Below are 25,648 nucleotides of genomic sequence, written 5' to 3'. Positions count from 1 at the left end.
TTCCCTTACAAGGATGCAGTGTTCATTTTGTCTCTCAGTGTTGGTTTAAAATTCACTTGATCTGCAGAGAGGATAGCCACTCATTCTGTTTGTTTTGTTTCCTCTCACATGGAGTATTGTATTCCACACATTAACTTTTAGTCTGAGTTTCTTTTTGAATCAAGTGTGTTTCTTGCATGGAGCATAGTACTGGATCTTGCTTCTTGACCACTTCTGCCAGTCTGTTTCTTTTGATTGATGGATTGAGACCATTAACATTGGTGGTTATAACTGACATGTTTTGTTGTTGTTGTTGTTGTTGTTGTTGTTGTTGTATTTTGAGACAGGGTCTCACTATGTTGTAGAGAATGACCCAGAACTCACTATGTAGCTCAGGCTGGTGTCAGACTCACAGCTATTCTCCTGCCTCAGCCTCCCTAGTGCTGGGATTAAAGGCATGTGCCACAGTGCTGGGCTTGATATATATTGACTTATCCTTGTCATGACTTTTTCTTTTTGTTGGGTTCTCTGCCTTTGTATTTAATTTCTTGTCTTGCATGATGGATTCATTCTGCTGGGCTTCCTGGGGTTGTGATACTCATTATCTTTTCCTAGAATATTATTTTAAAAATTTCGGAGTGTTGGTTTGGTATTCACAAAGTTTCTAAGGTGATCTGTGTCATGAAAGTATCTTATTTCTCTATTGATTTTGAAAGATAGTTTTGCAGGGTACATCAGTCTGAGTTGGAGTTTGTTTTCCTTTAGAATTTAAAATATGTTACTCCATGCTCTTCGTGCCTTGTGGGTTTGTGTTGAGAAGGCTGCTGTGATTCTGATGGGTTTCCCTTTGTACGTGATTTGTTTCTTTTCTCTAACTGCCTGTAGAATTTTGTTCTTCTGTTGGTTTTCTGGAATCTTAACTATTATATGCCTATATGTAGATTTTTTTAATACAGGTAGTTGGAGTTCTATATGTCTCATTTTTCTGTATGTCAAGTTCTTTTTCCCTGTTTGGGAACTTTTCTGCCATTACTTCTGTGAACAAATTTTTATGTCATCTGCACTCTCTCCTTTTTCTTTATTGACTCTGGTCAGTCTTATGTTGTTCTTCTTTGAATCGTCTAGCAGCTGCTGGATTGATTTCTCAAAGTCCCTTACTATTTCTAAGAGATTTTTCTTTTCCTGGTCACTAAGTGCAATCTTGTATTCTATCTCAACAATTCTGTCCTTGCATTGGCTTTTTCTTCTGCATAAACTTTCTATGGTGTTTTTAATCTCCTGAAAATCTGTTTGCATCTGTTTTATGGATTACATTTGTTTCTTGTGTTGGGATTCCATCATGTTTCTCAGAGCCTCTATTTTTTATATGTATCTTCTCTAGATGTATTAATCATGTCTTGTACTATGGGCACAATCTCTGCTTTTATGTGAAAAATTGTTTCTAATTTCATTTTTTTCTAGGTCCTCTTTCCTTGCTAGTTCAGGAAGTCCAGGTGGTTGAGTATCAGATTTTCATCTCATTTCCCTTTGGGGTTACCTTACATGATCTGTACATCTGGTATTGAGACTTATTCCCATGTATTCTCATTTCACCAGATGAAGCCTGCTGTGCCTTTGCTGAGGCAACTTTTTGCTCACCCAGTATTTTCAATTCTTAGCAAGCCACTGAGCAGCCTTTACTCTACTGCTCCCTAGAACACCAATTCCTGGGTTTAGAATGATGGCCTTCTATAAACCTGAGCTGACCTGTTATCTGAGTGGGCTTCTGGCTGGGACCTGGGCAAAGTGGAATGGTATCTGGCTGTGTCTCTAACTGGGACCCTTATGTAGCTGTTGTCTTGCGGGGAGCTTTGGCTGAGAGCTGTGTATCCCAATTCCTGTTTTCTGAATAGGCTTCTGGCTAGGGACTCCAAGCACATATCAGTATTGGGGTGAGCCTCTGGCTGTTGCTTGTATGCCTGTGTAGTTGGTTTCCAGGTAGGCCTTTGGCTCTGGCAGATAGTATGGTGGGATTCTGGATGAATCTTGCACACATGTGCAGCTCTTTTCTAGGTTGGCTTTGGCTTGGTCATGTGTGCTCATACCTCTGGGGTTGGGGACAGTCCCAGGCTGAGACCTACCTGCAGCAGCACCACTCTAGTCCACACAATTGCTCCCCCGGATGTGTGTACACATACCAATGGTATTTAAGAACTCTGTATTGAGGTGTAATGATTTTTGAGTGTTGACCTTAAAACCAGCTACTGTACTGAATCTGTCAATTAAGTCTAGAAGGCTTGTAGTAGAGATTTTTGGGTCTTCTATGTATAGTATTGTATCATCAGCAAATAATAACAGTTTAACTTCTTCCTTTCCTGTGTTCAACCTTTTTATTTTTTTCTTGTGTTATTGCGGTGATTAATGTTTCCAAAACTATATTGAACAGGAGTGGTAATAGTGAACATCCTGGTTTTGTTCCTGATTTTAGAGTGAAAATTCTCAGTTTTTGACAATTTAGTATGATGCTGCCTTTTTTTTTTTAATAGATAGCCTTTACCAGATTGAGATAAAGACCATCTATTCCAATTTTATGTAAGGTGTTTATCATGAAAATATGTTGGATGCATTTTCTACATCTATTGAGATGAACATGTGGTTTTTGTCCTTGAGTCTATTAATATAATGTATTACGTTTATTTATTTACATATGTTGAACCATCCTTGCATCCCTGGGATGAATCTCACTTGGTCAGGGCATATGATCTTCTTGATGATCTGCTGTATTCTCTTTGCCAATATTTTATTATTTCCATCACTATTTTAAAACTTTGCTTCAGCTTCCTTTTCACCTGGATTAATATTTTTGGAATTCACCTCAGAGAGAGAGAGAAAGAGAAACAGAGAGAGAGAGAGAGAGAGAGAGAGAGAGAGAAAGGGAGAGAGAGAGAGAGGGACTGCAAATGAATATTGTGTATTATTTGTCATATTTTCATAATGAAATTATGGTTAAATAATTGCTAAAGTCATTCATCTCATAGCTCATTTTTGGAAGTTTTTAACTGCATTGCTGCTGCAAAAAATGGATAAGTAATTTAATAGTAGACATATTCCCACAGAGATTATTAGAATTAGTAAAAGAAATATAAATTATTTTAATATATAATTTATATGAAAAAACTATTTAAGAAAACAAAATTAGACATGTACCAATTAAAGAAAGTCCTTACCAAGTCTAAACATGAAATATTTTATTTGAATAATTGTATTTAGCATGTAAAATTAAAATATAAAATTATTTCATTTTCAATTCTGACATGTTCAAATTTGTACTTCAATTCATAAAGTAAAACCATCAATGCAATAATAAAATAATAACGATATGACTAAAAGGTCAACATTTTGGAGTGATCACAACATTCAGTGATTTTCATTTTTGTATAGATTATTTCAATCAGTTCTTTATAACACCTTTCTTTATGAAGCAGGTGTTACTATTGTGATATATACTGACAAGAAAATTGAAGGCTAGTTCAATGTCAAAAGTGGTAAGTGCAGGGCATAAGAATCTTTTTTTGTATGTGTGGGCTTAGATTACTTGTTTGAAATAGTTTCTAAATGCTTTTTCTTTCTCATTGAGTTTATTGGGACATTTTAGGTATATAGACATTCTGGCCTACTGTTACTCTTTTAATAAAAACCATGTACTTTAGCACTTATTTACTTGTGTCTGTTTGTATGTGAGATAACCTCTTTGATGTTTTACTTCATTTGTAAAATAAATTTATTCTGTGTTGTTTCACATCAATAATTTTTGTAAAGAGACTTGGTCAGCGGTAAATAAAAACCAAAACCAGAGAGCTGCATATACTCATTGTATCAGAGCTATTTTTCTTCGAAGTGCTTTTCATAGACAGAGCTAGGAAACAAAACCTACACATATATCTATAATATGCTTCTATACCTACTAGTCCTATTAAGGACTTCATTTTGTACTTATCACATTAATTTAAATCACAAAGCAGACAGTTTATTCTATGGGTCAATTGTCTGTATTTGTGATTCCTTTCAACAGTGTGATCATCAGTTTAAATGTCAACCTATAATAGCTTATGAAGATAAATCTAATATTAAATTTTACTCTAATTGGGAGGGATGTTACAATTCATTTGAATTGGTATAATTAACTTCAATGTATGAGAAATGCAATCATTTAGATTTAGTTTTTAATATCTTCCATAGAGTTAAGTTCACTTAAAGTAACTTTTGGCTACCATGACCACCTGACAGCTTCACTAAAATTCCATTTAATGTTGGAAATGCAAGAACTATGTACATGAAACAAACAATTTTTGCTGCGTTTAATATCAGAATTTAGTTCTGGATTTTTTTATGAAAGGAAAGAATATACATATTCATTCCATGCTTGAATGATAGTAAGACAATATTAATTCACAGGAGCTATTCACATGTTTATTTCTCATTGTTAAGTGGGTGATCAAAGATTTTTTTTCCAGCTCAGACATTACTATCAAGTGTTTTAAATGTAGTGTTTTCCCAGTCACCTTCTCATTGCTGTGTTAGAATATATTGGGGGCCTGGAATTTAGCTCAGCACTTTGGTGGCCTGCCTTGCAAGCGCAAGGACCCAAGTTCAATCCCCGGTACTCCCCAAAAAAAATGAAAAAAGAAAAAAAAAGAATATATGATATTGTCATCTCAAAGAGGGAGGCTCATTTGGGCTCAGTATTTAAGTGGGTTCAATCCATGGTGAGCTGTCTGCAAGGAAGCAGTTGCATAGCAGAGGACAGCTGCTCACATCATGGAAGTCAGGAAGCAGAGAAGGAAAGGAGGAGACAGGGAGGGTATATACCATTTCAGTTCCCTTCCCAAGTGTTTTCCACTCTGACCAAGACCCACGTACTAAGAGTACACTCAGATGCTAATTCATCAATGGATAAATGCACTGATAAGTATAGGACTTCATGATCCATCCACATTCCAAATGCATGATATTTTGGGGTAAATTATAGATTTAAACTATGACAGAGGTTAATAAATTGAAGCAGTTGCTTAAATGAAGGAATCCCTTACTCATGCAATTTCTCAAATGGCTCCAGAATATAAGTCTGGATACCCAAGGTGCAAGAGAGCTGATTTACAGTTGGAATGATTTATATTCAGAGAAGCTGGGTCTACCTTTGAGGATTTTTTTGGCTCTTGCCCAAGATAATAACAGCAATATTTATTCTCCTTGTCACCCCGCCCCATTTTCCAGAGATGGTTTGCAAGTAGCTCAAATACTTTGAAAAGTACAAATTGAACAATTAAAGAATTGTCATTTTTTTTTCTCCTGAACGTAAGATTCGATGTAGATTTGACAGTACAGCTAGTGACTCAGAACAATTCAGATATGGTAAAAATGTCTCAGATTTTTATGTTGCCTGAATTATACTTCTGTTGTTCTTTTATAAATTTTACCTTTAAATCAAATATTCCCAAGAATATTCTCTGTGGAGTCTTCCAGGTATTTCAAATATCTATACTAGAAAACAATTCAGTGCCATACTTACTGCGCTACAAGGAGGTGAAATATTATTTAATGCAATTCTTCATGAACTGTATAGGCAAATTCGTAATTAGCTCCAGTGTGGTAAAAAGAAACTGTTAAGGTGAAACTCCACATTGAATAAATAATTCAGAATAGACTAAACACAAAGCTAATGAGGAATAAATCTTTAAATATTCATGGATCTATTCTCACCCAGTTTAAGTAAAATTTGTATGATCCTCATTCTATATTTTAAGTAGAACAAGTGCTGAAGCTCTTAGTTAGACCTCATTCTTCCTCTGTATCTGGCAGGACAACTGATCCCAATAGGAAATATTTGCTTCCCTAAAGTTCCTATACAAAGCAACAAGCTTTACACCTGGGCTTTCTGTTATTAGCTGCTTCTCACAAATGGCTTTCTGTAACAGATACAAGTAACTTTTTAGAAGGAAGATGGCACAAAATTAGCACCTTTATCTATAAAATGAGACTAATAAAACTATTTTCCTAATGGAAGTTTGTAGATTAATGAAACAATACCCTAAGGAAGTAATATAGTCCTGACTTATAATGAGTTGTTAATAAATGCCAAATATTTGGAATTTCCAGAATGATTAGTTGATTCACAGTCTCACCAAGATGACTTTTTGGACAGAATATCTTTATTATTAGGTGATATATGCTCAGAATAGTTCATAATTCATATTTAAATAAATTTAATTTATTTAGCACTATAATACTCTAATCAAACCCACAATAACTACTTATCTCAAAAATTGATATGACCAGAGTCACGTTCTGTATTCACAATAAATTTTCTTATGATTACCTATTTCACTTTTCTTGGAAAGAATTAATGTAGATTCTCCTGGGCATTATAGCATATGATATAATAATCTAATAGCCAGGCAGATATAATTATTGATATGCTTGAACTGAAAAATCTATGTTTGGGCTTATATTTTCTATATTTGAAATAAATTAGTATAAATCAATTTTCTGTTAAACTTTTTGTCTAGATAAACATTTAATAGTATCTTTTTATATCATCACTAACACAATTTTTATTAGTTAGGGAAAGGGATAAATTTAAAATTTTTGGAATTAATGACACATACTTGAATTTGAAATAACAAAGTGTTTAAAAGATTTTTCTTTTGACATTTGAAATCAGACATTGTTACTTTATAGATAATCTGTTGATAAAACAAAACAAATAGAACTATTGTATTTGCTGTAAGGTTAGAAAATATATACGTGGAGTGAAGGATTTATTGTACCTGACTTGTGTTATTCTTTAAAAGTACCTGCTTGTGGCTGGGGGATTTAGCTCAGCGGTTCAGTGGCCTGCCTTGCAAATGCAAGGATCCAAGTTCGACCCCCAGTACCAAAAAAAAAAAAAAAGTACCTGCTTGAATAAAAAGATGAGAACATACTACATGATTCTTAGCTTCAAAGCCATTTTAGAGTATGTGAAAGGAAATGTATTATTTGAGAAAATAACATAAAATAATACTGTTAGGACTTGGTAATTTTTTTATTAATAACCGGTGATTTAATCAAATATACCAGCTGAAATCCAAATGTATTTATTAATAATTATATTCCTAATTTAACATTAGATATTTTTGATATGACTTTGCATTCATTGAAGAAAACAGCAAGCAGAAAGAATTATCTTCTTTTAAATTTTAAATTAAATATTACCAAAGTTATTAGTACTGTCAGTTATTTTTTTAGAAAATTCAAGTGATTATACTGCAATTCTCAGTATATTTTCTCAATAAATAGGAGAATGAATTTATTCATGATGTATTAAATTTAAAAGAAATCTAACCATCATGAAAATATACCATCAGAGACATTAATAAAAATAACCAAAATTATACCCTCTGTTGAAAATGTATTTTAATATACAATTTATATATTCAGTACTCAAAGTAGAATTTAACAGAGCTGAGGTAGCTAGGATTCCAATATGTCTGAAAAGTTTTCTTCTCATTCATTTGAAGTTTTGCAAAATTCCCTTCCCTTGGGGCGGACAGATCTGTGATTAAGGTGGTACATCACTCTTGTAATTATGTTACCTTATATGATAAATGGATTTTGTGGATATAATTACACTTGATCTTAGTCAAAAGGCTGAGAAGCGATTGTGGATATAATTAATATTTCTAATCAGTTGGTTTAGATTCAATCAAAAGAGAGATTCTTTTTAGTGGAGTGACCTAATTAGGTAGGCTCTTAAAAGATGTAAAAAGCAACAGTAAAAGACTCCTGCTGACCACAAGGGAGCTAGCCATATTGTGAAGTGGGCAATTTCGCAATGGCCCAAGGATTACTCTTAGGACCTGAGAACATTCCTGGGCCAGTAGATAGCCATGTAATAGGAGCTCAGTCTGGCTGAAGCTACAGCATGAATTAAGCCACAACCCTGAGGAAACTTGTAACTGAATGAGCTTCCTTATGTGAACACACCACCTGACTGACACCTGGATTTGTATCATTTTGAGATCATGAGCAGAGGATCAATCTGATCTGTGACAGATTCTTGATCCATGAGAACTATGAGGTAATGGATTAGTGTTATTTTAATCCCCAGTTACTATGATTATTTGTTTTTAGTGATGCAAAATAAATACAAGTCAAATTGACATAGACATTAGCTGGTAAGTATTTACTATGCATCAGTAAATGTCTAACATATGCTACCATCTTAATTCATGATGTAGAAATGGTCTAAGTAAATATATTAAATTCAAGTTTTATTCAAGGGATACTATAAAATAATGGCAAATGAAGCACAAATGGCAGTGAAATTGATAACTCTGTCACCAAGCATCTAAAAGGAAAGGTCATGCTCTCTTACTATTTTATTTCTTATTAAAGAATATGAACATGATGGTGAGACCATTCTTAACCAACACTGCTGACTTAACAATGGATTAAGACATACTTAATTTCCTCAGATCGCTTACAAGTTGCTAGACCGAGAGTGTTAAGAAGAATAAACAGCTGAATATCACATATACAAATTACTTTGGAATATGTATTACTGAGTAATAGAAAATTGATAGTAAACCAATGGAGAATTATTACTTTGTCCATAATATATTTCTACCAAAACATGTATAAGAACTGCATGCATTTTATAAATAATTTCATTTAAAAACTTCAAACAATTTGACTCTTATCAGTATATCAGACAATTCAGTTGATACTGTATAACAATTTTGTTTGATTAGGTTTTGTGATAGTCTATTTCCTTCCCATATGCTGAAAGGAATAAATTAGACTGACTACTTGCAACCAGTCAATGCATTTCCTCTCAGAGCCACTAGTTAACTACTCTGTGCTGGGTTCTATCAGGAAGAACAGGAAGATTAAGGAAGATTCCCATCAAAACTGTTGAGATGAATTGAAGACAGTGTGGTAAAATCTACCAAGGAGAATGAAAGAAAGATTCCTGCCCCAATTTCAGAGGTCAAGTTAGCATCATGGAGAAGATGATGTGTCATATTTGATGATGCAAAAAGGGAGTATGGAGGAAATGATGTCATGGTAAAACAGTGAACTAAGTAGGATCCCTGACTGATTCCTTGGGAAAACACAGCCTTATCTGCATGTTATGTAAGAAAGAATGAGCCTAAAGTGAAAACAGAGCAAAAGATAAGCTCCAGGTAATGTTTGTCTTTATAAGCAACAGTAAAAACATGTTTTTTTTTCTCCTTGTGGTATATGGAAAAATGGGAAACACATACAATAGAAATATAATACAGTACTACTAATAATTGTTACATAATTATTATCTTTCTGACACTTTACAATCACAAGACTAAATGCAATGTAAAGTACAATTTAATATCAAAAAGGGCAGGAATGGGGGCCCACATCTGTAATGCCAACACTCAGGATGCTGAGGCAGGAGGATTGCTGTGCGTTTAACATCAGCCTGGTATCTTGCCTTAAAGCAAAACAAAAAATAAAACAAAACTAAACTAAACTCAAAAATAGCATTGAAATTTATATTTGTGTTTATGTCCATATTTTATATTACATAAAATAAGTTTTAACTAATCAAATCACAGGTTGTGGGAAGATGAGGATGAAGATAATTGGAAATAAAATTATAATTTAAAATGTCTCTGCAAAGGAGGAAATCAAGGTTAATACTGTGACCTTTATTTAGATAAACTGTTTCTATCAACAGAAACAGAAAAACCTAGGACTCCTGAGTGCTTAAAAAAATAAGTATGAATTTAGTTTTTCAAGAAGAGAGGAGGGAAGAGGGAGGGAGGGAGAGAGACTGTGAGATACTGAGAGAGATAGAGAGAGACAGAGCACCAATTTTTTCTTTGGAAAAACTGTCCAAATCACAAACAATAATAGCATATTCCTGTTGAGTTGCAGTCATTTTCCTATGGTTACATGATCAGAAAACTGCAGTGTAGCTGCTGTTCCTTGGCAAAATCCCTAGGAGGCTGAATGGCTGGGCATTTTCAGAATAACATAAAGTAATTCGAGTCTATAAAAATTACATGAAATTGAAAATCTTAGTGAGACTGGCACAACTTTTTGTGATTTTTCACCTGAACCTAAATCATAAAATATAGAAAGTGAAAAATTTTTAAATGAAACTGAACAGTTTAGTTATGGATCAAGAAATATTACTGCACAGATATCCTTTGTAAATATTGAAATTATAAAAGTGCAGCAAATTAATAAAATAAAAGCAGTGAGCATAGAAGCTCTAATAAAACTCTCGTTTGATTTGGCAAGTCATAAATGTCAAAAGGGGAATCAGCCAAAGACATTTTATTACTATAGCACAAATAAAATCTGCTAACAATTGGCCTTTAAGAGTATAAAAAGAAAAAGAAATAAATACAATCCCAGCTATACTAGAGTCTTAGATTAAAATAAACACAAAATCTTTCATTATCAGTTTCAAAGTCAAAATATTTTCATTTAAGTTATGCAAGATGAAAAATTCTAGAAATATGCTGTAGAACATTGTAGAGATAACATAAATGTCAAATTTATTTTTTCTTTAATACAATTGAAAAAATGTATTTTTTTGCAAATAATCTTATAAGGCACTAAAATTTTAATACACAAGACCTATTAAAGAATTTGCTGATGAAATTTTATTGATAGTAATTATTAAATTCTCTTTATAGTTTACTCCTATTTACAATAAATATGAAAATGAATAGCCTTGCTAATTGTTTAGACCTAAGTAAAAATAAATCTTTTGTTGTGTCAGAATGAAGAAAATCTATAAGATGACTAGTTGAAATTAAATTACTTTGTCACTTTTGCCTTAATTTTGTCAGAATTGTGTTTTTTTATAGTTTTGTTTGATTAAAACAAACATTTTAAAATTAATTCTATATATTTTTACATAATACTCATATGCATTCCTTTTTGCTCTCCATACACTTTTCCCACACAGACTGTATATATGATATTGTATAATGTGAGTTACTAATGTGTACACTGAAATATAAAAGCACACATTGTAATTTATTTGATTTCTTGACTTGGTATTTCCAATTCTATCTATCTATCTATCTATCTATCTATCTATATATATATATATGTAACATACTAAAAATTTATTAGGATTCTAATTGAAAATGATTTTTGTTTATGTGATTTTCACAAGACATTTTTAGTCTTTCTTTCTTTCTTTCTTTCTTTCAATTCTGGACATAGAACTTGGGCCCCATTCATATAGGGCAAGTGTTCTACTACTGAGCTACACACTCACTTCAATAACTTATTTATAAAGAAAGATGTATGATGCTTCAAGCATTTTAAAATTCAAGAAAAGTTCCCCAGAAGAAATTATTAAATGAAATTTATTGTTTACCTGAAGGAAGGAAAACATTATTTTTTTCTTTTGCTGTCTTCTGCTGCCATGAACTGTTGCCTCTCTGCAATGTGCTACCCTGCCTTGGAGACAGCCAATTATGGTTTGAATCCTTCACAAATTTTGGTCAAATAAACCGCTTTACCTTTAACTTTGGGTACCAGGTATTTGGTCTCAACAATTAGAGAAAAGTAAGGAAGACAGAAGGGTAGGAAAAATTATACGGAAATGATATAAGATATAAAAATAACAAAATGAGTGACACAATGTTTCAAAGTTCACAGGTCACAGAACTACAACAGAACTGTAACATTCTTTAAAAATTCTGAAATAAATAGGAAGGGTAGGGGAAAGGCAATAAGGGAAAAGAAAAAATACAAGAAAATGAAAAAATGGAAACAAAGTATTTGTAAATGGGGAGGGGAGGAGTGGGTGAGGGGAGGGCGGGGACAAGGGGAAAAAATGAGAACCAAAACCTGTCATATAAAGGTACAAGATCTCATTAATGAATGTAATGTACTGTATACCTAAAATGTACCAATAAACTCAATTTAAAAAAAAAGAAATAGGCATAAAACAAGATGAACAAATATATTTGGAACTCTTATGTAGAAAGAAGTGAGGAGTAGGGACAATTGAAAAAAATAAAAAGTGTAAAGATGTCATAGACACATACTGAGGTTAGGCCAAGAATATCTAATATGCAGTATAATGAGTCCTTGAAAAAATAAATTTAAAGGATAAATAAACAATAATTCAAACACTTTTAAAGCTAGAAAAGAAAAATATTTGAATCTAAGCATTAAATATGTATAACTTAATAAAAAGTATCAAAGGTTAATCTGATAATATTGCTTAATATTACTGAAAAAGAAAATAATTGTAAATATACACATAAAAAGAATAAATATTAAGATGAAATTAATTTTTGGATTTTGAAACTGCAAAATAATATTTATGTCAGAATAAAGTATGCATTTATGACATTTGAATAATAATTCCTGTAACAGCTTCTTGAATAGAGTTCTGATGAGACTTTTCTGAGGAAATTACATGTTTCAGCCAATCCTAATAAGTAAAGAAACATTTCTATGAAAACAAAACTAAGCCTAAAACAATGCATAAAGTTACTTTATGTTATACAAATGACTAATTGTTAAATAAATATAGAAGAATAAATCTCTTTAAAATTGCAAAATAATATGAAATTATATACAAAATGTTTTTGTCTCTTTCCTTAAACATATTGCAGAAATAACATAGTATTAGTATTCTGAGCTTAGACTGTGTCTCCTTTTAATAAAGTGTGCAATTTTGGGCTATGTGTCATTATTCTCATTTTCCTCTAAATGCATGAAAACCAAAATTTTCTGTGTAGAATTAAAGAAAGATGATGAATGTATAGATTATTATAGTTTAATTGCAATTATAATTACTATACTGAATGGTTATAAAATTATATATTTCTGTTGTTCCTGTATTTTAATTAGAGGTAACATCATAAACTTTGATGTATTTTCAAATTATATGTGGATATATATATGCTATATAATATAAACCCACAAATATGTTCATATTTTATGTAGATAAGGATATGTATATCTCTGTATATATTTTCCCATATCTGTCTATTGAAAAATATACAAACAAGATTTATATGCTAGAAAAAACTAATCCTACCACTTAGTCTTTGACATTAAGTGTCACGCGCCATTATTTCCGGGTTCTTCATGCCCTGCATGAATTCCAGAGGTGAATGCGCCGGTGACGGTGATTCACGCCTGCGCAGAAGAGGCGCTTGGCTCGTCAGAATGACGCAGGCCGGCATTGACCAATAGAAATGGGCTACGTCACCCGAGAGGCTATAAAAGGCAGGCTCGCATCAGGCTCGGGGTCTTTCCGCCATCTTGAAGAATGTAGAAGAACCTCCAATAAAGCGTGCATCAGAAGAATCCTGAGTGTTGCGTGCTCCTTGCTGGCGAGGTGCGCGCGACAATTAAGATTTCATACACACACACACACACACACACACACACACAAGCAGAGTTCATGGAAAAATGGAGGTGTTCAAGTTTGGGATTTCCAGGGAGAGTCAGAAATTCTGTTTAAATTAGATGACTAGGAATCTGTAGTGACTACTAGGGTCGAGTTAAAGAACTACTGTATCAAGTTCTTTATGCACCAAAGAATACCAATAACAACAGTGATTACAAAGCATTGAGACTAATCTAAGGGGCTGGGGATTTAACTCAATGGTTCTACTGCCTGCCTCACAAGCTCAATATCCTGAGTTTGATCCCTGGTACCAAAAAATCAAAAAAAGAGAGACCAATGTAATTTCCTTAATTTTATTGTTTCACAATGGTATTTAACAATAAATCAATATTTGAAGAATAATAATGAAAAATTATTATAAAAGCTGATGAATGCATGGAATTAAATCAAGCAGTTTCTATTTTTCACATCGCTCTAATCATATGGTTTAAAATATGCATTTTAACTGATCAGTGGAAAAGTTATATTTTAGTTGCAATTCAAATTATGTTGAAAACATTCAATAATTAAGTAATACATTTAGGCCTTGATGTTCACTAATTTGCTAATATTGAAAGAGCACAGAAATATAGTCTTAGTAAAAAAAAAAATATATATATATATTTTCCCTAGAGCCTTGACAGAGGTATTGAATTTAAAGTTCCCAATGACCTGGACTTGGCTATTGATTTTCAGGAAGTGCAGTGGATTGAGGGAAAAATTGAAATATATTCTGCAGTTCTCATTAGCAAAATCTGCCTATGAAAATCTCTAGGTCAAAAGGATTGTGAAAATCATACACTTCAACAAAATCAGCAGAATGAAGCTGGAATATGCACAACAGAGTAAAGAGACACATCAGATTGTATTTGTTTCTGTTTTTTAATGGAAAAACCTAAGTCAACTTGTGCACCTCTATATAATAAAAGAACTTTTATAATGAAAGGAGTGAGTTTCCATACAATTTAAAATAAAGGACATAGAGATTCAGGAAAGTAGCTCTGACATCAGATATCCCTCTGGCCTGCCTGGGCCCATTCCATGGGTCCTGGTAGCTGCACCCTCCCTTGTGGGCACTGCAGTTGCTGCTCCAGCACCAGGATTGTAGCCACGTGGGTGCCCCTGAGCACTCTTCCCCCTTCCTCAGACCTCCTGATTGTGCCACTCCTTGGACACACTCCACAAGAGCAGAGCTGATTATAAAGTGTAATTTTCTGAGCTCCAAACTTTGAACAGCTTTAAAGAAATGGCAGGGGAAACCTATAGTAGAACGGTCTGGAGTTCAACCCTATAGGAGTTCGGGGAGCTCAATTTGGGCCTTGCGGCTGGAGGTCAGGCTGCATTTGGGGGATCTGCCATTGGCTAGCTGAGATAAGGGGATTTGCTTCTGCACATGGCTACACACAATGTGTATTATGACAACAGATATAGTCTGAAAGAGGCCCTTCAAAGTCATTTTTGTCCTTTTCTTTCTTTTCCTCATTCCACTCTGTAAATTCTTTTTTTGTCCTCTTTCACCAACTCAGTCTCTTGCTCCACCATATAGTCCTTCATCTCCTTTTCTGTTCCTGCTCCTGCACTTACTCAGATTTCTTCTTTCATCATTTTTTCTTTTTTCTTAATGTTCTTTTTTTTTATCATTGTGCCTCACTCAAGGGTCAGTAGTTTCAAGGGAAAGTGAGCCCCTATTGATGTTTAGGGGGGATATTCTTGTCCTTATACTTGCACTCTGTTTATTACTTTTGAATTTAACAGTTTCTTAAAGATTGTGTAGTCATTCTGTGTCTTCTGGCTTCACTTGAAACCTTCTCCAGTTCTTTTACTTATTTACTCTTCTCATCCTAACTCTGTCTAGGCACCCGTCCTAAATGGTAAATATGCTATGTTGAGGAGTTGGAGAACTGCAAACATATTTTGGGCTGCTTCTTGATTTTAATTTAATTCACATGGTTTAAAGGTGATAGATTAATGACTACCACAGGTGGTCAATTTGCAAGTAGTGATTGATCCTATTGTGTTGCTGATTGTATCAATTGGAATAAAGGATAGGGATTGATTTGATGAGTTGTTTTCTCTGATATTGTGAAAATGAGAATGTCTATGAGTCATTAGAGACTCAAAAACTAAACCGCAACTATATCAGGAAGATTTAATAACCCAGAGTTCGAATCAAGGACAACCCAACAGCAAAAATAAAAATGAGAAAACACTTAAGCAAGACACAAAGACAGACTTCCAGTTCACCAATGGCAAACAGTAGGGCAAAGGAGGATGAAAAGTCTGATAGTGAACCACCAGGATACTCAGAACTCACAGCACAGAAAGCAATAAAAGAGATCAATGAGGCTCAAGAAAAATTCAAAACAGAAATAATTTCCCAGATAATCACAGAGATGGTGAGCAAAATGAGTGTCATGATTAGAGACTCTAGAACAGAAACTGACAAAAAAATAGATGAGCTCAAGACCATGATGGAAGCCATAAAGGCCCAGCATAAGAAAGAAATGGAAAAAATGAATGTCCAACATAGGAAAGAAATGGAATCCATTAAATAGATTCAAACAGATGTCCAAGAGATTAAAAACTCTATTGAAAGTGTACAAAACAGAATAAACGAATGTGAAGATAGAATCTCAGATATAGAAGATAGGATCATAGACAGTGAATGTGAAAAGACAGTTCTCTTAAAAACAGTAAGGGATCATGAGAACTTGATCCAGCAACTCTTGGTGATGCAAAGAAGAATAACATTAGACTCATAGGAATCCATGAAGTAGCAGGAGAAAATGCAAATGACTTACAAAATCTGTTCTCAAAATTAATGACAGAAAACTTCCCAAATGGAGAGGAAGAATTTGACATACAGATAAGTGAGGCATATAGGACTCCAACTACACATGATCAAAAAAAATCTACACCTCGATATATAATAATCAAGATTCCAGAAACCCCACAGAAGAACAAAATACTACAAGCAATAAGAGATAAGAAACAAATCACATGCAAAGGAAAGCCAATCAGAATCACAGCAGACATTTCAATATAAACCCTTAGGTCAAGGACAGCCTGGGGTGAGGTATTTCAAGTCCTAAAAGAAAACAACCTCCAAACTAGACTGCAAAACTCTCTTTCAAAATGGATGGGGAAATAAGATACTTCCTTGACAAAGAACACCTGAGAAACTTGATAAACACCAAACCAGCACTACAAGGAATTCAAAACGATATCCTAGAAAAAGACAGTGAAGGTAAGAACACCATCAGGCCCAATAGAGCAAATCAAATAAGTAAGGTAAGAAACTAAAAGGGGAAGGTGAAAAATTAAAAAGTCAACAAAAAGACAATAACATGACAATAATAAGTCAGTACATATCAGTTATAACCATCAATGTCAATGGCCTCAATTCACCAAACAAGAGAAATAGACTTACAGAATGGATTAAGAAGCAAAATTCAACAATATTTTGTATATAAGAAACACACCTAGTGCAAAAAGAAGCCCATAGACTGAAAGTGAAAGTGTGGAAAATAGTTCTCCATGCAACAGGAGCCCAGAAAAACCCATGGGTAGCAATCTTATTCACAGACAAAGCAAATTTCAAACCAAATCTCATTAAGAGAGACAAAGAAAGACACTATATACTTGTAAAGGAAACAATTCAGGAGGAAGAGATGACAATCATAAACATATACATGCACCAAATATAAATGCCCCCAACTATATAAAACAAATATTAAGTAACATGAAAAACCAAATAAGCACTAATACAATTGTAGTGGAGGATCTAAATACCCCAATATCACAAATAGATCATCTAGGCAAAAAATTAACAATGAAATACTAGAACTGAACTAAGCTTTTGAATGTATGGTCTTATTAGACATCTATAGAGTGTTCCACCCCACAAAATCAGAATATACATTCTTTTTAGCTGTACATGGGTCATTCTCCAAGATAGACCACATAATGGCTCACAGAACAGGTTTGAATAAATGCAAAAGAATTGAAGTTATTCCTTCTATATTATCAGATCATAGTGCAATTAAGCTGGAGATCAATAGCATAAGAAACTATAGGAACTTCACAAACACATGGAAATTGAACAACACTCTCCTGAACAATCAGTGAATCATAGAGGAAATTAAAGAAGAAGTCAGACAGTTTTTACAAATAAATGAAAATGCCAATGCAACATACAGGAATCTATGGGACACAATGAAAGCAATTCTATGTGGAAAGTGCATAGCACTGAATGCCTACACTAGGAAAACAGAGTGAGTTCAAATAAGCAACCTAACAATGACTCTTAGACTCCTAGAAAACCAAGAGCAAGAAAAACCCAAAGCTCAAACAAGAGAGGAAATTATAAAGATTAGAGCAGAAATCAAGGCAATGGAAACTAAGAAAATGATAGAAAAAGTAAATGAATTGAAGAGATGGTTTTTAGAAAGAATGAATAAAATTGATTAACCCTTAGCAAACCTTACTAAAAAAAGGAAAGAAAAGGCTCAGATCCATGCAATAAGGTATGAAAACGGTGAAGTACAACAGATCCAACAGAAATCCAGAGGATCATTAATACCTACTTTGAGAACCTGTACTCTAATAAAATAGAAAACACAGAAGAAATGGACAGATTTTTAGATATTTACTAATTACAAAGTTGAACGAAGAAGATAAAAACATCTTAAACACCCCAATTACAGTCAATGAAATTGAAAATGTAATTAAAAACTTATCAACAAAGAAAAGCCAATGTCCTGATGACTTCACTGCTGAATTTCACAAGACATTAAAAGGAGAACTATTGACATTACATTTCAGACTTTTTAATGAAATTGAAAGAGAAGCAATACTTCCAAATTCATTCCTGGAAGCAAGTATCACTTTGATTCCAAAATCAGGGAAAGATGCAACTAAAAAAGAGAACTACAGGTCAATCTCCTTAATGAATATAGATGCAAAAATCCATAATAACGTAATAGCAAACAGAATACAGAGGGTCATCAAGAAGATCATACATGCTGAACAAGTTGGATTTATTCCAGGGATGCAAGGATGATTCAACATACATAAGTCAAGAAATGTGATACACTATATTAATGAAGTCAAGGACAAAAACCACATATTCCTCTCCGTAGATGCAGAAAATCATTTGACAAAATTCAACACCCATTCATGAGAAAAACTCTGAAAAAATTGGAATAGATGGTCTATATCTCAACTTAATAAAGGCTATCTATGTAAAACCAACAGCCAACATCATATTAAATGGCCAAAAACTGATAACGTTAAAATCAGGAACAAGGGCCAGGGATTTAGCTCAGCAGTTCGTTGGCCTGCTTTGCAAGCACAAGGACCCAAGTTCAATCCCTGGTACAAAAAAAAAAAAAAAAAAATCAGAAACAATACAATGATACCCACCATCACCACTCCTCTTTGATATAGTTCTGGATGCACTAGACATAGCAATTAGACAAGAGAAAGAAATTAAAGCAATAAATATAGGAAAGGAAGAAGTTAAACTGTCATTATTTGCTGATGATATGATACTCCATATTGAATACCCCAAAAACTCCACAAAAATACTTCTAGACTTAATTGACACTTTTAGCAGAGTAGCAGGGTACAAGGTCAACACCCAAAAATCAATAGCCTTCTTGTACACAAATAACAGACTCGCTGAGAGAGAAATTAGGGAAAAAAATTACTTTCACAATAGTATGCAAAAAAATGAAGTATCTATGAATCAATCTAACAAAAGAAGCAAAAGTCTTCTACACTGAAAACTACAGCACTCTGCAAAAAGAGATCAAAGAGGATATAAGAAAATGGAAAGATATCGCAGCTTCTGGGTAGGAAGAATCAACATAGTGAAAATGGCCACACTACCAAAACTGCTGTACATATTCAATGCAATGCCAATTGAAATTCCCACACTATACTTCACAGAACTAGAAAGAAGAATCCAAAAATTCAATTGGAATCATAAGAGACCTAGAATCACAAAAGCCATCCTAGGCAATAGACACATGGCAGCGAGTATAACAATTTCCAATTTAAAACTATAGTACAAAGCCACTGTGATACAAGCAGCATGCTACTGGCAAAGAAACAGACCCAAAGATTAGTGGAACAGACTGGAAGACACAAACAAATCCAGATGTACTCAGCTACCTTGTCTTTGACAAAGGAGCTGACCATCCCCACTGGAGGAAAGATAGCCTCTTTAATAAATGGTGTTGGAAAAAGTGGATCTCAACCTGCCAAAGATTAAAACTGGACCCTTATCTCTCACCATGCACTAAATTAAAATCCAAGTGAATTAAAGATCTAAATATAAAACAGAAACATGAAACTTACTGGAAGATAAGTTGGACAGAACACTGGAAAACATTGCCATAGGAAAAGACTTTATGAACAAATCCTCAGTAGCATGGGAACTAGCAGAAAGAATCAACAACTGAATTCTCATCTTATTAACAAGCTTCTGCACTACAAAAGAAACCATCAAAAGAACTAAAAGACAACCTACAATGTGGGAAAAATTTTTCACCAGCTGCTCCACAGAAAAAGGACTATTATCTAGATATATAAAGAACTCAAAACAATCAGCCCCCCAAATATAAAGACCCAATTCAGAAATGGGCATCTGAAATGAACAGACATTTCTCAAAGAAGTAAAAGCAGCAGGTATATATGAAATATATGAAAAAATGTTCCACATCACTCGTCATTTGAGGGATGTAGATGAAAATAACACCAAGATTCCACTTCACACCACAATGAATGGCTGCTATCAAGAAATCACACAATAACAAAAGCTGGTGGGGTTTTGTGGAGAAAAGTACCCTTCTCCATTGTTGGTGGGGTTGCAGATTGGTGCAACCACTATGGAAATCAATATGGAGATACCTGAAAGACCTGGGACTAGAGATTCCATTTGACCCAGCCATCCCTCTGCTGGGTATCTCTCATACCCAGAATCATATCACAGAATTAAAAGAATCATATCACAGTGATATATACCCACCTATGTTTATAGCAGCACAATTTGTAATAGCTAAATCTTGGAAACAGCCCATTTGCCCTTCATTTGGAAACTAGCCAAAGAATATGTAGTTTTTCTATAAGATGAAATAGTACTCAGCCATAAAGAATTAGAAATTAGCTTCATTTTCAGGAAAATGGATACATTTTGAGGATATACTCCTAAGTGAAATAAATAATGTTTACATGTGTAAATACCGAATAGTTTCTCTACTACAATAGTACATAAGATCCTAATGAGATAACAATGCAAAATAGGAAGAAAAGGGCTAAAGGTTTAAGGACAGTGGGAAGGGTAGGGGAAAGGGAATAAGGGCAAAAAAATAAATATGAGTAAATGATAAAATGGAAATAAAGTGTTTATAAATGGGGAGGGTAGAAGGGTGTGAAGGGAGGGCAGGGACAAGGGGGAAAAAATGAGAACCAAGACCTGTTATGTAAATGTGCAAGATCCCAGTAATGAATGTAACTGTACTGTATACCTAGAATGTACCAATAAACTCAATAAAAAATAAATAAAAAATAAAATAAAGGACATTGTGGAGCAGGGAGATTATTGTGGGAGAGCCAGTGATATTTTTTCTTTTTGCAGTTATTCCAATGGTGTTCATCTTATAATAAATCTTAAAAGTGCACAGTGTTGTTAAATAATTTTTGTTTCTATTAATTTCATAATAAAATGTTTTACAACATTAAAAAATAAAGCACATTTCTCAGGGAAGGTGGAATGACTAATTACATACATAAGAAAGAAAAATACTAGAAAAGCCAGGATTTAGTTATAGAGATTCTAAGGTTTTTCAGAATTAGATCTATGTTGCTGAGAGCAAATATAACATAAGTGGGACAGTGTGAGGAATTCATGTGCATACCTGTTTCAAATGTAGAAAACAGACTTTTAAATATCTTATGTATTTTACAGAAAGTAATCAATGGCTTGTGAAAAAACTACCAGATTTCATTAATGTAGATGTCATAAAAGAGTCATTAAATATTGTCCAATAAATTTGCAATACATACTTGAATAAATCACTGCATTTTAAAATTAAACATATATATTAAATAAGCCATCAGTCAAAAAAAAATAATAGATTCACAAATTGTCAATTACCAAGGAAATAAGTGAAATGAGAATATAAAAATACATGGATCTTCACAAAAGTTTAAGAAAGAAAAAAAGTCCAAAAATATATTTGGCATTAATTTGATACTTATAACTTAAAGAAAACTTAGTATTCATTTTAATATTATTAAAAAGGTAACCATATAAAACAATAAAATGAAAAAAGTTATATTAAATTTTTGATTGAAGTAGAAAATAAAGAATAATATAATGAGTAAGTAAATCCATAATGTAATTTTGTAATGAAAAATAAATTATTAATTTTTCAATTTCCTAGGTAAGGTAAAAGTAAAAGAGAAAGTAAAACTGTAAAAGCTCATGAAAATATGTATCTGGGGCTTAAATTTATAGTTTTTAATTTTATGAATGCATAGAAATTCTTAAGATGAAATTAAAGAAAAAGCCTCATGGAAACTGTGATCCACTTCATTTTTCCACAAAGTTAAGAATTGCCAAAGTGAAAATCTACGAATGTATTATAAAAATTAACTAAAATTCTCTACCTAGTACTTAAATTATATTAAAAATACATAAAGGTAACTATGCTGATAGTATGTTCCATGCAATTATAGTCTTAATAACAACAACAAAGAATTCAACAAGCATCTGGGGTTTATGTTCATTCCAAATCAACTTTCCTCATTATTACTTGTATAAAATATCAAAATGATTATAATTTCAATCATTCTTTCTCTTGTGAAAATATTCCTGGTACAGAAAACCATTCTTATGTTTTGCATGCAGTATATTTTTTTCATTTCCTTTCTGATTACTTCTTTTTTTAATATTTTTCCACTAAGTTTACTGGTACACTTTAGGTATACAATACAATTACATTCATCACTGGGATCTTGTACCTTTGCATGAGTTATCCTGGTTCTTATTTTTCCCCATTCCCCTGCAATCTTTTCACAACCTCCACCCTTCCCTATTTACAAAGACTTTGTTTCCATTTTTCCTTTTTTAATATTTTTTCTTTTCCCTCCTTACCTTTACCCTACCCCTCCCACTTCCCCTACTCCTTTAGAACTTTTCTTCCTATTACACAAGATCAATTATATGTTTTTGTCTTTATTTACACTTTTAGTATTTCACACAAGAGAAACTATTTGGTATTTACATGTGTGTCCTATTTATCTCACTTAAGAGTGTGACCTGAATGTACATTTACTTAGCTACAGCTGTCTCTAGTTTCTCATTCTTTATACCTGAGTAGTACTCCATTTTATTAAAAAACAAAACAAAAAAATATTTTTTATCTAGTCTCCAGTCCATGGGCAATTGGGTTGTTTCCAAGTTTTAGCTATTGCAAACTGTGCTGCTATAAACATGGGTGAACATATGTCACTGTGATATGATTCTTTTAATTCTTTTGGGACAATACCTAGCAGAGGAATAGCTACATCAAATGGAACCTCTAGTCCTAATTGTCTGAGGTATCTCTGTATTGATTTCCACAGTGGTTGCACCAGTCTGCACTGCCACCAATAATGGAGAAGGGTTCCTTTCTCTCCACAACCTCACTAGCCTTTGTCATTGGTTGATTTCTTGATAACAGCCATTCTTTCTGGGGTGAGATGGAATCTCAGTATTGTTTTCATCTGCCTCCCTCAAATGACCATTGATATTGAATTTTTTTTTCATGTGTTTACTTGACGGTCTTCCCTCTGAGTCTGAGAAATGTCTTTTCATTTCATATGCCTATTTTTAATTGGGTCTTTATATTAATGAGGGGTTCTGATATTTTTATTTCTTTATATATTTTAGACAGTAGGCCTGTGTCTGAGAAACCAGTGGTAATTTTTTTTTCTCACATTGTAGGTTGTCTTTTAGCTTTGTTGGTGATTTTTCTTGCTGTGCAGAAGCTTTTTTAAAAGATGAGATCCCAGTTGTTGATTCTTTGTGATACTTCCTGTGCTACTGAGGATTTCTTTATAAAGTCTGTTCCTATGCCAATGTCTTCAAGAGTATCTACCAGCAAGTTTAGTGTTTCTGTTTTAACATTTAGAACTTCACCCCACTTGGATTTTAGTTTAGTGAATGGTGTAAGATAGGGGTCTAGTTGTAATCTTAATATCATATAGTCAATCATTTATCATCTCTGGAAAAAAGCAGTCACCAGTACTTTTAAAAGAGTTTGGATTATATGGAAACAAAATTTCACTATCCTTGAGATCTCTTCAAGGCTGTAATTGTAGTCTTTAAGTTCAAACCTAATATTTCTCAATATACTTTGCTGTCTGAAGACAAAATAAACTGAAATTAATATAGGACACCAAGTAATCTAAAAAAGTAATATATGGCAAGTGAACCAAATAAGCAAAAATATTCTGAAGATAATTCCCGACCTGTTAGATATCTGAAATATGAGTTTGTGCTCTCTAAAATCAAAGAATGAATTCTAGTAACAAGAGTAGCTAAGAGTAGGAAAATGTTATGGAGAGAAAGATAACTTCTCTCTAAGAGAGACAGAGAGGGATCTGAAAGTAGATTGCCCTGGTTCCCGTTTCCCATGGAGCAAGCCATGAGGTAAAGTAGATACAAAATGAGCCAACTCATATGATCCAATAGAAATTCACAAGGTGTTCACGAGGTGGAGCAAAACCATAATCTACCAGTAAGATGACAAATGCAGTCAGCCAGGTAAGAATTGATTAAACGGGGATCAAATGGGAAAACAAGGTTTATACAAGGCGTTTTTGGAAAGGAAATGGGCTAGGGAGATTGTTGTCAATTTAGAATATCAATCACTGCTATTCTTCTCTAGTGGAAGTAGGTAAGTGTAGTGCCTCTTTTCTTTTTATAATACTAAGCAATTGAATATGCCTCAATTGTGTTGTTGTGTTAAGGGCCCAGCTTTGTCTAACTGCCTTTTAATAATTTCTAACTAACCGAGCTATGTACAGTAAAATGATGTCCATATTTCTTCCTCCTCACTAACTTAAGATTTAAAAAATATTTTATAAATATGCAGAAAGAGATCTACACTAAATTGGAGAAACTGTTTCACTTAATTTATTTATTTTTCTTTTTATTGAGTTTATTGGTACAATCCAGGTATACAGTACAGTTACATTCATTATTGGGATCCTGTACCTTTACATAATAGGTCTTGATACTCATTTTTTCCCCTTGTCCCTGCCCTCCCTTCACTCTTGCCTCCCCTCCCCATTTAAAAACATTTTTCCCATTTTTTCAATTTCTCATATTTTTTTCCTCTCCCTTATTACCTTTCCCCCACCCTTCCCATTTTCCCTACACCTTTAGCCCTTTACTTCCTATTTCACATTATTAATTATCTCATTAGGATCCTGTGTATTATTATAGTTTTTCACTCAATTTCTAATACTGAGGTCATTTAATGCAATCTTCACTAATTACATCAAGTGCATGCTGTAAAAAGTTCTAATCTATAAAGTTGTACATGAGATTTTTCTTTACCATTCTGAAATATATTTAGAGTGGCCAATATAATAATTGTTAGAAAAACCTATTTGTATAAATATATATTTAATCTAAAAGTATTTATCAGGATGCTTAAAATAAAACTTTTAACTCAGTTTCCTGTTTTTTCCTTCAGCTTCTTCTCAGTAATTTGTTTAATTTTTAAAAGTTCAATTTGTTACAAATCACTTTCAGAAATAAGTGATAAATTAGGTATAAATACATAAACCAAGCAAGTGAACAGAACAGCAGATTTCGGGAAATGCTTTTGTTATCACATTCACTTCCAGTAATGGTATAAACTGTAGGAAAAATAACTTACTAAGGAAATATCTCTTGTTCTTTTGCAATTTTCTGCTACCACTGTTAACCAAAGAAAGAAATGTGTATTGTAATAAAAGGACGTAAAATGTGACTCAGTTTTTAAAATTGTTCGGAGCAGCTTACTGGACTGCCATTGTTCACAATCTTTGATTTCTGTTTAGAAAATAAAATTACAATGCATGATTTACCTTCATTATCTCTAGGGGTTCCAAACTTCACAAAAACACTGCAATTGATTATTCTGTCTCAAATGTTTTGTATTTACATAACCTAATTGACCATCTTATTAGTCA

This window comes from Fukomys damarensis, unplaced genomic scaffold (assembly GCF_012274545.1).
Source record: "Fukomys damarensis isolate Sample0158 unplaced genomic scaffold, DMR_v1.0_HiC HiC_scaffold_35, whole genome shotgun sequence".
Lineage (NCBI taxonomy): Eukaryota > Metazoa > Chordata > Mammalia > Rodentia > Bathyergidae > Fukomys > Fukomys damarensis.
The sequence above is the reverse complement of the archived record's forward strand: the minus strand, read 5'-3'. Positions refer to the sequence as shown.